Source organism: Miscanthus floridulus, chromosome 2, assembly GCF_019320115.1.
Source record: "Miscanthus floridulus cultivar M001 chromosome 2, ASM1932011v1, whole genome shotgun sequence".
Classification (NCBI taxonomy): domain Eukaryota; kingdom Viridiplantae; phylum Streptophyta; class Magnoliopsida; order Poales; family Poaceae; genus Miscanthus; species Miscanthus floridulus.
This window is the reverse complement of record NC_089581.1, coordinates 83,762,886-83,781,528: the sequence shown is the minus strand read 5'-3', so window position 1 is coordinate 83,781,528 and position 18,643 is coordinate 83,762,886.

Genomic DNA, 18,643 nt, shown 5'->3' with positions numbered 1-18,643 from the left:
CACCGGGGAGCCAAAATCATCTTATTATTTTTATTATTATAATATTTTTATTAAAAACTTGTTCATCCAACTTTTTTTTCATTTCTCAGCTTAACTCAAGCAAGGCTAAAATGAAGTTTGCAAAGTAAACCTAGCCTTGTTTTATCTCTATCATGAATTACTTCTATTGATTATGAAAAGTATAACATCAAAGTTCATTAACCAAATTTCAACACCATGTCAAATTTTGATTAAAGAAGGCTATTTTAAACTAAGCACCATGCTTAATTTAAAAAGCCTATGGATGTACTCATGAATACACCCAAACCAGAGCATACTACATAAACAAAGGAAACATGAATTTGCATGATCAATTTTTATTCTAATAAAGATAACATGAGTTAAAAGGAGTTGGTGAACATTTATTACCTTTGCATACCTTAGTGTACCTACTGGCAGCTTGTGTGGATGGAAGTTGTGAGACTGCTGCAATGGTGTCTTGACTGTGGTGGTAAGCAAAGGCCTTAAGAGAGGAGAATCCTCCTCTCTCATCATTTTTTATCATAACCTTTTTTATATATAGCAAGGTAGAGCTGATATTAGTTTTTTTTCTTTTAACCCAAGAGGGCCTTTTGTGTGGATGGAACTTTGTAGTGAGATTTTCACTACCCTCCCCCACACTTGGACTTTTGTGTAAAAGTCAAGTGTGCAATGTTGGGGGTTTCCCATTGAGTGTGTTCCATCACAAAAGAACATCGACGTGTATGGTTGATGCAACTCCCATGTTCTCTAGCATCATATGTACCTTGTTCTTATTGATCTCAACCTAAAAGGGCTAGCAACCAAGAATACCTGAAGGTGCATACTAACTTGACAACATGTTCTTACTTTTATTAAAAATGAAAGTTTTTTATGATAATTCAGGGTATCTCTCAAAAGTGCTTTGTTTATGCTCATAAGCTTGACCTATGGAAACTTTGTCTTGCCACTATCAATGGTGTTGTACTTCCTAGCTTTACCACCAAGCATTTTAGCGTTTATCATTCAAGCTGCAAGGTTAGTGCCATAGTGCTACTATGAGATTTGCAATATTTGTGGTAAACAAAAGCATCCACAACCATCCTCTTAAAAAGTTTGAAGACGAGAATCAAGAGGGGGTTGCGATCCTCGTAGAAGTAAGTGGCACTAACCAAGACAAAGTCTGGAGACTCCAAAAGTGAGCATGAAATGTGAGGGGATCTCAGAAGAAAAACTTTCATGCTCGTCTATGGAATCCCTCCTCTCGGTCTCTAGAGTTGGTGCTAAAGGATTATCCAAGGCACAAAAATTTTCATGTAGGATCAATCTTAAATCTCGACCACTATCGAGAACAATGTTTGGATGGCCAGAGGGACATGACTTGGGTTTAAGCGAGTATTGTAACACCCTAGTGTTAAGCATTGCATTTGACATTTGCATTTCATGAGCAAAAGCATCATCCCAGCATTCATGAACATGAACATGAACATATGAAATTTCATCTCATTCTTATACATTGTCACATGAAATGTTGGTTATATATATATATATATATATATATATATATATATATATATGCTTATGCTTGCAATCATGTATGACCAATGTATGAGATGGTTGTGAGGTCATGAAAACACCTTAGACACATCTAGAATGATCAATGGAACAATGCTTGTATTCATGACATAGACCAACATTGTTTCTAAGTGTTGGTTTCATTTGAAATGCTATTTTTATGATACTAGTTTGACCAAAGTTGAATAGTAGCTTAGATTGTTTGCATGGTTGTGTGACCTAAATAAAAGTTGTAGTTTTCATCAATGGTAACAAACTTTATTTAAGGGTCATGAGCTAATTCAGTGTCTAACATGGTCTAATAGAGCTCACAAGTATCAACAAAATGTTGTCTTCAAAACTTGAAATTTTTCTAAGTGTTGAAGCTGTTTTCAGTTTCAAAGTACCTCACTTTAGAGCTTTGTCGTTTGAAAACCATTGTGAATAAGATGATGGTTCCTAAAGCAAAGTTGGAGATCTCACATAGCTCTACAACTTTCACTAATACCAATTTTGCTAACTCGAACTAGATTAGGAGATATAGAGGAACGAAGTAGCGCTGTCAGTTACTGAATCGGCACTTAGCCAATTTGAACCGACTGGCCATCAGGGCCGACTGCGCCAGGCCACGCCCGCCACGTGGCGGCAGCATGCCGGCATCAGCCCAGCCGATCAGGCCAGCAGGGGGAGAAAAGGGAGGTGAAGCCACCGCGCTCACTCTCTCTAGCTCTCTCGCCCTCTCTTTGCCTCTCCTTCACCCGCCAGGGCAAGCCAAGCGTCGTCGTTGCCATTGTCGAGCTCCACCATGCTCACATGCAACTGCCACTGCACCACCATCCAATCCATCTCACTCACAGCTCTTCCATCATCACCTCTACCTCCTTGAGCCGCCATTACCACTGTTAGAGCCCAGGTAATGTGACATTTTACGTTGCCATCACTGCCATAGTCATGGAGCACCACAGAACTCTGAGCTCGCTGTGGCTAGCCCTATCCACTGCTCCTCCCATCTGTCTCTCTTGATTCATCTTTGTCATAGGTCCTAGAAGCTATAGCTGTATCTCGTTGAGCCGCTACTGCATCACCGGTGCCAGAATACGAGTCACGCCATCATGAGCCAAGAGCGCCGCCGCCGCCATGCATGCCACCATGGCTATGCATGCCTAGAGAAGATTCACTGAAAGAGGTCTCCATATGGCTCCATCCTAACGAAGGCCTCACAGACGGTGACAAAGCCAGCGACATGCAGCGCCCTACGGTGTGCCTCCTCCTTCAGCGGAAGCGACCCCTTCTTGGCAAAGGTGGCCAGCACCATCTCATCTATGTTGGATGACCTCCAGCTCGACATCGCACTCTAGATTCACGAGTAGATCTATGAGTTCTCCTCTCCCTTGCATTACCCTCTCTCACTTAGGAACCACTGCGACGCACAAACGCACTCAGTGAGAAGGAAAAAGGAGGAGAGGCAGCAGCTCAAGAATAGGCAGAGGAATGGGATAAGAACCCTCTCCCGTCCCCTATTTAAGGAGGAGACGTAGCAGTTGGAGAAAGGCAAAGGGTTGGGTTGAAAAAGCCTCTCCCTTCCCAATTCAATGTGGATGGGAATTCGACGGGACGCGTCTTGACCAATGGGATGCGCCCTGCTCAATGAGACAGCCCCTAGTCAAACAGGATGTGGCCTAGGCATGGCCCACCACTACCACATGTTAGGCATGAGAAACAAAGCATAGTCGCATGCAGGCGGCTCTCTGCCTTCCCGGGAAGGACCTGGAACGGCCCAACAACGAAACCTTCATCAAGGAGAGACCAGTGGGCCTCCTGAATCGATCAGATGACCTAGGTGAACCCTGAGCGATGGGGTTGAGGCACCAAACGACCACCAAAAGATAAGCACCCTTATTTACTTACTTTACGTATCAATTTCACTATCGAGCCTCCGACCCCAGCAACGGCAGGGGCGTGGACATCGCTCAGGGGCTGCCGAGAGTGTCTATTCGTTTAGACATTCTCTTTGCCCGACCCCTCCTTATATTTAAAAAACCAGAGGCATGGTGTGCGGGTGTAAACATTGAGTAAAACTAGACGAACCGCTAGAACCTATGCCCCAGCGGCTACAACATTTTTGTTCACCAGCGTGATCGAATTCTTTGTCCCCGCACCCCAAGCTTTAGCATCCGCCTTCTTGAGAAGGGTTCAGAGGGGTCTACCTATAGAATATATTTCAAGGAGAAGCTGTCAGGTCTCCCAAGTCAGTCAAACGACTCAGATCGCTGCCGAGGGACAAACAAAAAATTGCGATACTCGTGCAGGTTACGTCGGCCCCATCGCAAACGTCGAACCCAAACCCCGCATGGACATGTCCGGTAAGAGCTTCCCATCACACGTGCCACCAAGGTAACATCACCGACCATCACTTTCAATTCCATTATATTGTTCATTCATCCCATATATCTAAGCGTTGCATATGCAATTGCTGCATCTCAATGCTTTGCGTCGCGTCACAAAGCGGTAGTCACCTCATTCGATATGAGCGGCAACTGACTAGGGTTTGAAGGCTGGCTCGGGAAGGGCTCGAGGCCACCTCATGTCAAATAGAACCAGGGGAGGAAAACCGAGTTGAGCCCCAACGGCCTTGCCCAACCCCACTCAGAAGAGGACAGGGGCATCTCGACCTTTCTCGTTCGATACTAACCTCGAGCCAAACCCATAGAATCTCCATCGAGGAGAGGCCAATGGGCCACCCGAGCCAATCGAATGGCTCAGGCATCTACTGGGAGGCGAGTTAAGAAGTAGTGGAATGCCACATGAGGGCTCTGCCGACCTTGTTAGCGGATGACGAACCCAGATTCCACTCGAACATGCCCGTTAGCGAGCTCATTGAGCGCAACACTCGAGCCATCGAGGCAAGTGTCATTAGCTCAGCCCCTTCGGTTGTGAAAACCAATGATGGGGTGATGCATGAAATGTGGCCAACCCCTATCAGACCCCAAGGGGCTCAGGGCTCGAGCTGTCCGATCCTAGATCGAGAGACCGAGGTTTGAAGGCCAGCCCGTGAAGGGCCCGAGGCCACCTCACGTCAAACAAGAGCTAAGGGAGAAAAACACAGATGAGCCTCAGCGGCCTTTGCCCAACACGCATAGAGGCAGATAGGGTCATCTCAACCTTCTTGTTCGATCTAGCCTTTAGCTAAGCCGATAGAATCCCCATTGAGGGGGAATCTGTTGGAAGGCGGGTTAAGGAGCAACAGAATGCCACCTAAGAGCTTTGTCAACCCTGTCACAAGCAATGGGACTAGATTCTGTTCGAACACCCCCATTAGCAAGCTCATCAAATGCGTCACTCGAGCCATTGAGGCAAGTGACATCGCCTCAACCCCTCCGGTAGTGGAAACCATGGATGGAGCGACAATCACAAAGGCGAGCCAACCCTTGACCGAATCCCCGCCACGTGCGGGGGCTCAGGGAAGGTTGGGCTTGCAACGAGACCAAATGCACGGTCGCAGAACGATAGCTAAAATCCTAAGGAAGAGGCACGTGTGAATACAAGAGTAGTTTTGCTATCCTCTCTTCGGTCTCCAGTGACATTTGAGCCCAGCAACCGCAAGGGGTCGGATCTCACTCGGGGGCTGATAAAGGTATAAATACCCTCTTTTTTTGAAATAGTCACTGCGTCAGACCTATTCCTCATGTTAAGGTTAGTGGCAAGGTTTGTGGGAACAAATAATCGAGCGTGCCCGATCAGACTGCAAAGAACCCATGCCCCGATGGCTATGGTAACTTTGCTCACTAGCATAATCGAAGTTTCCCTCTTATACACCTCAGGCCCTACGATCTTAACGAATGGAAGGGTCGGATTCATGAGCCCCTTTTTCGAATGCAAAAAGGAAAGAAAGCAAGTTCAACCAAATGAAATGAAATTATGAATTTGCCTAACGAAATGAAATTATGAATCTATTTTTAAGATACAAAAGGGTCGACACTTGTCCATAGATTACAGATAATGTCTATCGGACCCATTCAACTAACTATCCCCTCTGGGGGAGCACTATGTCTTTGATCCTATTCACCAGGTTTCACGCAATAGGAGTCACAGCCATCTTGATCTCATCTAGCTCAGAGGCTTCACAGCCAGGCATGAAGCCAATGCTCATCATCTACAAGTCAATGCTCTCCGCATAATGAGAGCAGGCAATAGCAAAGGCTTGGGTGATCCCAGCATGAAAAGCGTCCTCCTCAAGCTGGTGCACCGGTGCCATGATATCTATGGCAACAGAGGCCGCAAGCGAGCTGGTTCCCATGAGTTTGGAACAACCCAGATCATAATCTAAAAGCCAGATCCGAAACAGGCCCGTTGGTAGTATCGATTTGAGTTGGTAGTACCAACGTCTAGGTCTTCAAAAACTATCAGTAGTACTGGTTTGGGTTGGTAGTACCGATGCCTAGGTCTTCACCATCTGTCGGTAGTACCAACGTTAACGAAAACTACCGGTGTTGAGGCATTTTCTTGAAAGCATAACTCTCCCATGAGAACTCCGAATTAAACATTCCATATATGTTTTTTTAACCATCTTGATGAGAGGAACGCAATGGTGATGTTCGTTTCTCATTTTGACATCTTCACAAAATGGATCATTTTTGTTGTCAACATATTCCCCTCTTTTTAGGTGAATGATGCATGAAACTGAAAATACTTATTCAAAACCAAATAGCAATGATACCAATTTCATTGGCTACTTAGTGGCTAATGGTGATGTAACCCCGCAACCCCGCTTGAGGGGTCAATCGAGCAGATTAGGGCTAGCAGCAAGCTCGTCTATGATCATGGTGGAATGGCAGGGCTGAGCTCGCCGGCACGGTGGCTCTCTGGCTGACCTAGCCCTAATCGACCTAGCTAAAGACTTCTACACGATCAGGGTGCTCACCATGACTTGTGCGCCCTAACGGTCGAAGCGAGGATAGAGCAGGCGGCACTGTCAACGGTGACGGCGGCTCCGGCGACACGAACAGACGAAGGCAGCGACATTCCGGCATGGCTTGTAGATGAATGGCGAAAAAGATGAGCCGATGAGCAATAGGGCAATTGGGTGGAGCCCAGACACAAGGCGGCATGGCAAGAACCTCACTAGGACGATCTAGCCATGGTGAGGGTGGTCACGGCAGCGAGATAGGAACCGGCGGCGAGAATCATAGGTGCGGGCGATTCTAGCCGGTAGCAGTTTAGCAACTAGGTGCAAATGAAGACCAAGGGTGGGGCGAACATGGTAGCTAGAGAAATTGAGTTGTGAGCAAGCAAGGATGGGGGACACGATCGGCGAAGTGGAGGTGCTCGGCGGCGGCGAGAACAGAGAAGAAAGGCGATGGCAATGGCTCAGTGAGATAAGGGCAAGGGCGAGGCACGAGCAAGCGATAGCAGCTACTTGGGCTTGCCACCACAAAAGCAGTTGCATGCCGAGAGCACGCGAAGCAATGAAATTGAGCATGGCAGTCATCGGCGGTGAACAGACAGGCAAGCGGGGCACCGATGAGCATTGTTCACACTTGATAGAGCTTCTTCTTTATCTCTTTTCTCCTAATTCCATATGGCAACTTGAAAAACTCCAAGAACAAAAGTTGTTCATCTTGCTGAGATCTACAACTTTGCTTTAAAGCTCAAACTTAGATTCTAACTGGATTGAGAGATCAGGAGAGAAAAATAGAGGAACTTTGAAATTGTTTTTCTAAAACTTCAGTTAGGGTTTTGGAAATTGGTTTGATTAGCTATGTTAAGTGAATTAATTAATGATTAATTAGCAAACAAACCTCTCAACCAATAGCATCATTGCAAAGCACAAACTTTGTACTAACCAATGATACTAATGTTTGAGCAAAGTTATTGTTGACGGTCACTAACACCAATTATAAACCATCAGCATAGCCTGCATATATGCTTAATTCCATCACCAAACATAGGTATAGGGGTTTAAACTAATAAATTACATGAGTTTTAGTGAATCTATGTTTCCAGTAGGGTTATGCAGAAAACTGTCAAGATAGACCTAGATGTCAGACTTACTCACGATTATCCATGGGATAAACAACTCTAGAAGATTCCAGAAGACACCACACTAAAGCAGAGGGAGAGAGGCCACCAGGTGGGGCTGGCTGGTCCCACCCTCAAGCCGGCTGGTTTGGGGCCCCATCTGTCAGCCTCCGCCTAACTACATCGGTTCTCCATAGCTTTAAGGATCGTATCTATGCCATTTATTCAAGTTGGTTTAATCAAGGGTCTAGAATTGATGCTACCCCCTATATATATAGCCCTATGCCCCCCATCAGAAGAACCATCCTTGAAACCCTAATTCATATCTTTAGGATCAGAGCTAGCTATTAAGGGAAGATTACTCCTCTATAGAATATAGTCTTATAAATAGAAATAGTGAGACAGAGAGTGAGGGAAGAGTTTGGAGGAGGTGCCAGCCTATCAGTGCTCTCTCTATAGCTTGTACCTTGGCAGATCCAAGTTCTATTTGGGCTAGCCTCTGAGATTTCTCAGGTAATCAACTTCTAATTCAAGTAAGCATCTTGGTTATATTGTTCATCAGGTTGGCGACTCTTTCGAGTACTTTATTCTTGTTCTAGAGGGAGTAAAGTATTAATCTTAAGTGTAAGCATGGTGCTTAGACTTGAGTTAATCATGGATGCACCCTGCATTCCGGATCGGTGGTAGCCTCATTAAATCCTCTATAGTCCACCTCCCGTTTGTAGGCCAAGTAGGACCCAGTTACTATGGAAAGCATCCTCTGCCGGTGTCTTTCCTTAAGTAATGTCCCTAGTTGAATAGTAGAAGACAGCTTACTGAAGTCAGAACAAGAGAACCTTAGTTATCCTTTCTACGCTCCTGTTTATCCTAACCTTGTTGCTACCCCTAGTTAAGTTAGACCGTAGTTAATCTCGCATGTTTTCTTGTGGATACAATACTTGGAATACTTCTGGGTGAAAGCTACAATGGTATCCGTGCACTTGCGGATTTATCTGTGTGCGTTAATAAATACAAACAGTTATTTATGAAATTCATTTCATTAAATACTCCAAAATTGAATCAAACATTGAATTCCAAGACTTAGGCAAAAATGTATAAGTAATGGATTTCAATTCTAAATTCAATTTTGATGTTCAAATTTTATCGAGTTGGACTTGAATCCATACCCCACACTTGACACTAGTGTAAAATACTCACTTTACACTTCAAAGTTTGTTGAGGCATAAATTCAAGTGTTTAAGTGAAATTCAAAAATAGAAGGTCACCAAGTACCTTGAAAAGGTTTTTGGTTTTAACACATTACATCACATATGCATTGCAAAACCTAACAAAATAACATTGATTTTAGTTAATGCAAGGCATAGTTAGCTACCATAGACAATTACATGCATGATGATGACATGATCCAGTTTTAGTGATGCTTAACACCAGGGGTGTTATAGGCATGAGATCCGGCAACCACTGTTGTATGCGTCGAGGAGGACATACGGTGGTGACATCTGATGCTCATGTTGGCCTAGGCCTACAACCTTTCGCGTGCGTTGCATTGAAGAATGGTGCTCTCCATGGATCCTTTCCCCTTCTTTTGAATTGCTTGATTTGATTTCATATCGGTCGGGAATTGATTTGATTCAGGGCCTTTGATGTGGACATCAACACCATCAATACATCCATGTCTACACAAGTACAGATTCATGATCCTTTTACTCGTGCCCGTGCACGCCAACTCAACTATCAGGTGAATTTATTCTTGAGTTCTTATTCATCTTATTTAGACCATGAAACCCGTGCACCTTTGTTTTGCTGAGGAATAATGGAGAAGAACCACAAGGAAGCGTATAAGCGAAGGGTGAATTCGGACTGTAGAATAGCACCAACTTGTGATGGTCAGCAAGACTTCATATGGAATCCAATTGGGACATTCTAGCACTTCATGGAAAGCTTATCAAGTCTTCTTTTCAACAGATCTAACGTCATCCTCATATTGCCTCAGAGTCGACCGCAATAATCATTTTAGTCCAAAGACCTTTTCTGTCCATAGGTGATGTGACACCTATTTTTAGCCAATGGACCATGCATCATGTTGTTCAATAATGACCATTTCCTAGGGATCTAGCATGACCCTAGAACCTCTTAGGTTGTCCTCTCTTGCACTTAAGGCTCCTAGATTTGCCACTACTCAGTTGGGTTTTGTTTCATCGAGTTAGCTATTGCCACCACCTTTCAGTGCGTGTGTTGAATAAACTGCCCATCTAATTGTATTCAGAACCCCATCATCTTGTGTTTTCATATTGAAACCTTCATATTTATCTTACAATAGAGTGATTGTTCAACTTGTTCTTGCTTGTTCTTCGATTGCTTGCAGGACGAGTGACCTCGTGGCCGGGTCGCGCACCACAAGAACGCAGCGATCCTTGGAGTCCATGTATCAGTTGCTAAGGCACATTGTCCTTGGACGGTTGTAGTCGGATCGTGAACGTTGTCTCCATCCACTAAATCAAAGTTATCCCTCTCCACCGAAAGACCGGGACACCCATTCTCTTATCAAGTGGTATTCAGAGAAAGGTTTGATCGGTGAGAGATTTTAGTTTGCTATTATTCTCCTATAGTCTAGAAAAAGCCAAAAAAATAGTAGATTAATTTTCCATATTCCCATAGACCCTTTGAGCCATTTACTAGTGCTACTTAGTTTGGGCTTGTTGAGTTTGGTTTACATCGGTTGAGTCGAGTTGTTGGTCTTAGGGTTAGTGTGTTAGAGTTTCGAGTTCTTGTCACACTTTGGTCACTGTTAATCATATACATTTCCGCTGTCATCACCACCACCATATACATATCCACTACACCATATACATCTCCATTGCAATCATTATTACCATAGACTTCTTCGCTGCACCATATCCATCACCGCTATTTTTTCATACCGACAAAATCTGATTTGGGCACACAAAGGAAAATCTAAGTAGTTAGTTGTATTCTTGTTACCCCTGAAAAGAAATAGAGATACTTTGTGAGTTGCTTTTCTAAAATATGATTTGTCAAGATTTAGATTTGTTTAAGTTGTGCAAAGTAAAAGAAAAGAAGAAGAAGAAAAATTAGAAAGAAAAGGAAAGAAAAAGAAAGAGAAAGAAAAGAAGAGAGGAGGATAAGAAGGAGAGTGATAGCTTGCAGTTCTTGTACCTTTTTCTTGTTGTACTGTGACTTTGATTGTGTCCAGGCTCGCGTCTCTAGCACGGTCTAGCCTAGGATCAGCACGGTACCACCGTGAAACGATTTCTCAACTTACTTTTGTGACTAATGTGGTGCTAGTATTTCCTTGCTACTTTTAGCCTTCCTATAGCCCCACAAATTCAACTATAGTTTGACAGGAATTGATGTTGTGGCATCGATACACTTGCTTCTTGAGTTGAGTTGCTGAATTGTTGGCTGCCCTCCCCACCTGTTGAGCATGGTAAGAACAGGTAAGAACATGCATGAACAGGTTGAGAGTGAGAGGATTATAATAGCGATATCTTAGTAGCATTAGGATAGTTTTCTTTCACTTGTTTCTTTGTAACCATGCCAGGAGAATCAGAACCAACCCCTCCACAATCACCACGGATGAAGGCCTTCATGAAACACTTTGAACGCAAAGTGAGGCTGCACACTGATGGCCTCAATGAGGATGTACAAGTCACAAATGAGCGCCTTGGTCAATTGGAGTTGGCCCATATTGACACCAACTCGAAGCTCGGTCGGTTGGAAACCACATAGATTGCCACAAACACCAAGCTTGCTGCATTGGAGACTTCAATTGCAGGAATAAACACCAACCTTGCTGCTCTATTGAGGCGATTTGATGACCTCAATGCTGGTGGTGAGAATCAAAGACAAGAAGACAACAATACTGATGGTGACCATGGCAAGGATAATTTTGATGATGAATATTCAGCGGATACTGAACATGGTGACCGAGAAGCTCGTCTTCTCCAAAGGCTACATCGCAATCGTGAATGTATGAATCGCCGACGTGACGTACAGAACAACGATGATGCTTTTGGTAAGATTAAATTTAATATACCTCCTTTTGATGGTAAATATGATCCTGATGCATACATTACATGGGAGATTGTTGTTGATCAAAAATTTACATGCCATGAATTTTCTGAGAATAAAAGAGTCTGGGCTGCAACTAGTGAGTTCACTTATTTTGCTTCCATTTGGTGGATAGAGCAAGGCAAGAAAAATCCTAATAACATACCATAAACTTTGGATGCTTTGAAATGAATCATGCAAGCAAGATATGTTCCCTCTTATTATGCACATGATCTATTAAATAGGTTGCAACAATTGAGGCAGGGTACTAAAAGTGTAGAAGAATATTATCAGGAACTGCAAATGGGTATGTTGCATTGTAACATAGAGGAGGATGAGGAACCTACTATGGCAAGATTTATGGGTGGGTTGAAATGTGAAATTCAGGACATCCTAGCCTATAAGGAATACAATGACATAACCCATTTATTTCATCTTGCTTGAAAAGCTGAAAGGGAAGTGCAGGGATGACATGCTAGTGTTAGGACTAATTTTTCTGCAGGAAAGACAACTTCAGGACACCCACGCACAGCGTTTACTCCTACCAGATGTTCCCCTCCACCATCTTCTTGACTCGAGTCGAGCAGACCCTCCCAGTGACATGTCACGTGCTCCTTCCACTCATTCAGCAACAAGGACTATCCAAAAGCCAGCCGCAAGTGCTTCTTCAGTTGCATCAACAGGTAGAACAAGAGACGTGCAATGCCATCGGTGCAAGGGTTACGGACATCTATAGTGTGATTGTCCTAGCAAGCGTGTTTTGATTATTAAAGATGATTGTGAGTATTCGTCTGCTGGTGATTTTGATGAAGATACACATGCTTTGCTTGCAGCTGACCATGCAAGTAGTGAGGAACAACAAGAAGAGCATATTGGTGTAGATGATGCAAAGCGCTATGAGAGTCTCATTGTGCAATGTGCGCTTAGTACGCAAATGGAGAAGGCATAACAAAATCAGAGACATACTTTATTACAAATAAAGTGTGTTGCTAAAGAGCGTTCTTGCCGCACGATCATTGATGGAGGTAGCTACAACAACTTGGCTAGCAGCGACATGGTGGACAAGCTTGCATTTAGCACCAAACCGCATCCACATCCATATTACATCCAATGGCTAAACAACAGTGGTAAGGCTAAGGTAACTAGACCAGTGTGAATTAATTTTCTTATTGGATCGTATCATGATGTTGTTGAATGTGATGTTGTGCCTATGCAAGCTTGTAATATTCTGCTCGGTAGACTATGGCAATTTGATAAGGATTCTATGCATCATGGTAGGTCAAACCAGTATTCTTTTATGCACCATGATAAGAAATTTGTGCTACATCCTATGTCTCCTAAAGCTATTGTGATAGATGATGTTGCTAAGGCTAGCAAACTTAAATCTCAGGAGCATGTTAAGAGTGAGAACCATATAGCTACAAAGGAACTTGTAAAGCAAGGCAACAAAAACACCAAATCTACTCTCAATAAGAAAAATGAGATAACTTTGAAAGGATCATGTTTTCTGGCCACTAGATCTGATGTTAATGAAATGATTGCTTTTGCTTCATATTGCTATGCCTTAGTGTGCAAAGATGCTTTGATTTCACATCATGATATGCAACATTCTTTGCCCCCTACGGTGTCTAACATTTTGCAGGAGTATTCTGATGTGTTTCCATGTGAAATTCCATCGGGGCAACCACCAATTCGTGGGATTAAGCACCAGATTGACCTCATCCCTGGTGCTTCATTATCCAATCATGTGCCATATCGGACAAATCCAGAGGAAACAAAAGAGATTCAACGCCAAGTGCAAGAACAACTCGACAAAGGTTATGTGCATGAGTCTCTTAGTCCTTGTGCTATTTTGGTTATTTTAGTCCCTAAGAAAGACAGAACATGGCATATGTGTGTGGAATGTAGAGCAATTAATAATATCACCGTTCGATATCGTCATCTTATTCCAAGCTTAGATGATATGCTCGATGAATTGAGTGGTGCTGCTTTATTTTCAAAGGTTGATTTACGTAGTGGATACCACCAGATTCGTATGAAATTGGAAGATGAATGGAAACTGCTTTCAAAACTAAGTTCGGTTTATATGAGTGGTTAGTTATGCCTTTTGGATTAACTAATGCCCCTAGCACTTTTATGAGGTTAATGAACAAGGTTTTACGTGCTTTTATCGGCAAATTTGTTGTGGTATATTTTGATGATATATTGATTTACAACAAAACTATGGATGAGCATCTTGATCACTTGCGTGCTGTTTTTAATGCTCTACGTGATGCACGTTTGTTTGGTAACCTTGAGAAGTGCACCTTTTGCACATATTGAGTTTCTTTTCTTGGCTATGTTGTCACTCCATAGGGGATTGAGGTTGATAAAGCCAAGGTGGAAGCTATATAAGGATGGCCTATGCCAAAGACTATCACACAGGTTTGAAGTTTTTTAGGTCATGCTGGATTCTATCGCCACTTTGTGAATGATTTCAGTACCATTGCTGCACCACTAAATGAGCTTACAAAGAAGGGAGTACCTTTTACTTGGGCAAAGGCACAAGAGAATGCCTTCAACGTGCTGAAAGATAAGTTGACACATGCAGCTCTCCTCCAACTTCCTAATTTTAATAAGACATTTGAGCTTGAATGTGATGCTAGTGGAATTGGTTTGGGTGGTGTTTTGTTGCAAGAAGGAAAACATGTTGCATACTTTAGTGAGAAATTAAGTGGGCCTATTCTGAACTATTCTACTTATGATAAGAAATTATATGCTCTCGTGAGAACTTTAGAGACATGGCAGCATTATTTGTGGCCCAAAGAATTTGTCACACATTCTGATCATGAGTCTTTAAAGCATATTCATAGTCAAGGAAAATTGAATCATAGACATGCTAAATGGGTTGAATTCACTGAATGTTTTCCTTATGTTATCAAACACAAGAAAGGGAAGGAGAATATAATTGTTGATGCCTTGTCTAGGAAATATACTTTGTTGACACAACTTGACTACAAAATTTTTGGATTGGAAACAATTAAAAATCAATATATACATTATGATGATTTTAAAGATGTGTTGGTGCATTATAAAGACAGAAAAACCTGGAACAGATTCATCGTCAATGATGGATTTGTGTTTAGAGCTAACAAGCTATGCATTTTAGCTAGCTCCGTTCATTTGTTGTTGCTACAGGAAGCACATGGAGATGGCTTGATGGGACATTTTGGAGCAAAGAAGATGGATGACATTCTTGCTAGTCATTTCTTTTGCCCAAGGATGAGAAGAGACGTGGAGAGATTTGTTGCTCATTGCACTACATGCCAAAAGGCTAAGTCATGATTAAATCCATATGGTTTGTATATGCCTCTACCTATTCCTAGGATTCCTTCGGAAGGTATTTCTATGGATTTTGTGTTGGGATTGCCTAGGACTAGGAAAAGACATGATAGCATTTTTATGGTTGTGGATCAATTTTCTAAGATGTCCCATTTCATTCCATGTCATAAAACTGATGATGCTACCCATATTGTTGATTTGTTCTTTCGGGATATTATTCGTTTGCATGATGTTCCAAACACAATAGTTTCTGATGGTGACACTAAATTTCTTAGTCATTTTTGGAGGACTTTATGGGCTAAATTAGGGACTAAGCTTTTGTTTTCTACCACATGTCATCCCCAAACTGATGGTCAAACTGAAGTTGTGAATAGAACTTTGTCTACTATGTTAAGGGCTGTTTTAAAAAAGAACATTAAGATATAAAAAGAATGTTTGCCTCATATTGAATTTGCTTATAATCGCTCACTGCATTCAACTACAAAGATGTGCCCATTTGAGATTGTTTATGGACTGTTGCCTCGTGCTCCTATTGATTTAATTCCTTTGCCATCTTCTGAAAAAGTGAATTTTGATGCTAAACAACATGCTGAGTTAATGTTAAAACTGCATGAAACAACAAAGGAAAACATTGAGCGTTTGAATGTTACGTATAAGCTTGTTGGAGATAAGGTCAAAGGCAATTGATGTTTAAACCTAGAGATTTGGTTTGGTTGCATTTGAGAAAGGAGAGGTTTCCTGAATTGCAAAATTCTAAATTGATGCCTAGAGCTGATGGACCATTTAAGGTGTTGGAGAAAATTAATGATAATACATACAAGTTAGATCAGCCTATCAATTTTAGGGTTAGTCCCACATTTAGCATCGCATATTTAAAGCCATATTTGGGAGAAGAGGCTGAGCTTGAGTCGACGATGACTCAAATGCAAGAACGGGAAGATGATGAGGACAGCAACACCATCAATACATCCACGACTACATAAGTACAGATTCATGGTCCTATTACTCGTGCCCGTGCATGCCAACTCAACTATCAGGTGACTCATTCTTGAGTTCTTGTTCATCTTATTTAGACCATGGAAACCCGTGCACCATTGTTTTGCTCAGAAATAATGGAGAAGAACCACAAGGAAGCGTATAAGCGAAGGGTGAATTTGGACTGCAGAACAGCACCAACTTGTGACGGTCAGCAAGGCTTCATACGGAATCCGATTGGGACGTTCTAGCACTTCATGGAAAGCTTATCAAGTCTTCTTTTCAACGGATCTAACCTAATACTCATATCACCTCGGAGTCGACCGAAATAATCATTTTAGTCCAAAGACCTTTTCTGTCCACAGGTGCTGTGACACCTATTTTTAGCCAATGGACCATGCATCATGTTGTTCCATAATGACCGTTTCCTAGGGATCTAGCATGACCCCAACACCTCTCTGGTCGTCCTCTCTTGCACTTAAGGCTCCTAGAGCTGCCACTACTCAGTTGGGTTTTGTTTCATCGAGTTAGCCATTGCTACCGCCTTTCAGCGCACATGTTGAATAAACCGCCCGTCTGATCGTATTCGGAACCCCACCATCTTATGTTTTCATATTGAAACCTTCATATTTATCTTGCAATTGAGTGCTTGTTCAACTTGTTCTTTGATTGCTTGCAGGACGAGTGCCCTCGTGGCCGGGTCGCGGACCACAAGAACACAGCGATCCTTGTAGTTGGTGTATCGGTTGCTAAGGCGCATCGTCCTTGGACGGTTGTAGTCAGATCGTGAACGTCGTCTCCATCAAATAAATCGAAGTTATCCCTCTCCACCAAAAGATCGGGACACCAATTCTCTTATCAGCCTTAGGATAACTTGGAGACCGTCGACCATTGAAAGTTGGTGGGCAAGGAGGCCAGTGCTGCACACAAGATCACACGGACCTGGGATGCGAGGTCATAAAAGTTTTATTGAAGAGTAGATGCCGCAGGATTCGACTTTGAAGTGGGAGTCTAACAAATGTCTTTAGCTTTTTGCGTGCGTGGAGGATGCAAGTGGAAATGACGTTGACCTAAGTAGGTTATTATAGTTAACAATCACATCCTAGTAGTATGTCACTGCTTTTTTTACTGTAAGACGTAGACATCTTAAGCCATTTGTCTTGATTTTTCATTGACATAGCTTAGCAAATATGCTTGTGGGATTGCAGTAACTTAGTCAAGTACTGATTATTTGATTTGATTTGATTGCTCTATTGAACCATGGCTTGTTTAGTGACTTAATCAATTTCAGCTTAACTCATTGCTGAAAATTTAATACATATCCTCATCAAAATATAATTTACAGTATCCTTTTGGAATGTTGTTGTGTTGGTCAATCATGTCGTCAGCTGGTATGGCTAGAGCAGGAATTCAGTTATTTTTTAAGGGATTTGATCATTTGTTTTGTTTTTGAGGAATACATTCTATCATTTGTTGAGCTGGCAGGTCAAAAAGCATCACCTCTTGCCCAGCACGCTAGCAGCACAGAAATCCCATCAACAGAGATTTAAGGACTCTATTTAGCTTCTCCATTTCGTATTTTTAATCAAATATCTTGTGCTTGGCTTATTTGGCAATCATATCTAACAATGAAAATAGATGCACTGGTGCAATATAGTGAGAAGAGAGCATAGCTGTTAGTGAACAGAAATACATGTGTCGCAGCAATATAGTCAGCTATGGTTACCATCACCTCATATTTTCTTAATTACCTGCTACATATGTGAGAACTATGTGAGTGCTACTGTGTCATTTTAATAGTTTGATTTCCTAGTCCATTCATTTTTTGTAATTTTAGTTCATTGGCTATCCTGTACTAATAGGCTTGATACATAGAATTATTTCTTTTGTGCTTCACTTATTTAAACCATTCGATTGAGCTAGTCTTTTTTCCCAGTACTCAGGTGCCTGATTTCTTTCTCTTCTTTCTCTAATTTCCCCCTAAACTCCTAATCTTATCCCTGCTCTAGGGTATATAGATCATTGAGAAAAATCATTGAGGAGCAGGGCATGAGCTGTTAGGCTTTCATGCCATATATACTAATTTTTTCCCTGCTGGATTGTCTCAACCCCTGAAATGTACAGTTCTAAATTTTCAATCTCTCTTGACCATAAATATTTCACTGTTTTGTGCTACAAAAGACTACCTTTTTAGTAAATTACAAGGAGCTTTTCTTTGTAATGGTCTTTTGGTAATGTTGTCCAACTTATGTTGTAGATGAAGCAAGCTTAACTGGAAGGGATGGTGAAGCAGCTCAATTTCTTTGCTCTGCATGCTATTACTAACTGAATCTTGAACTCAAACAAGTTCTTGTGAGAGCTATTTTTATTTTTCGCTTGATTGTTTCTAGCTCGCAATTGTGATATGCTGTATCAGATCACTACAAAATCTGCAACTCACATCATGTTCTATTGATTCAGGTTGCCAAACTTTCTCGTATGAGATGATGGGATGTGAGTGACAATTTGAGGGAAATTCAGTATCCCATTCTTGATTGTACCGTATTGTTGTATAAGACTCTTGTGCCCATGCATTTTACTATGTATTTGGATTGGATTAAAAAATTCTTTCTTTTTCTTTTGATTTTTAGGATGAGCAGAATACCTTCTCTTCACGGATACATCTTACATTCCGCAGCAGTTGTCAATTTTGTTTTTCATACAACAT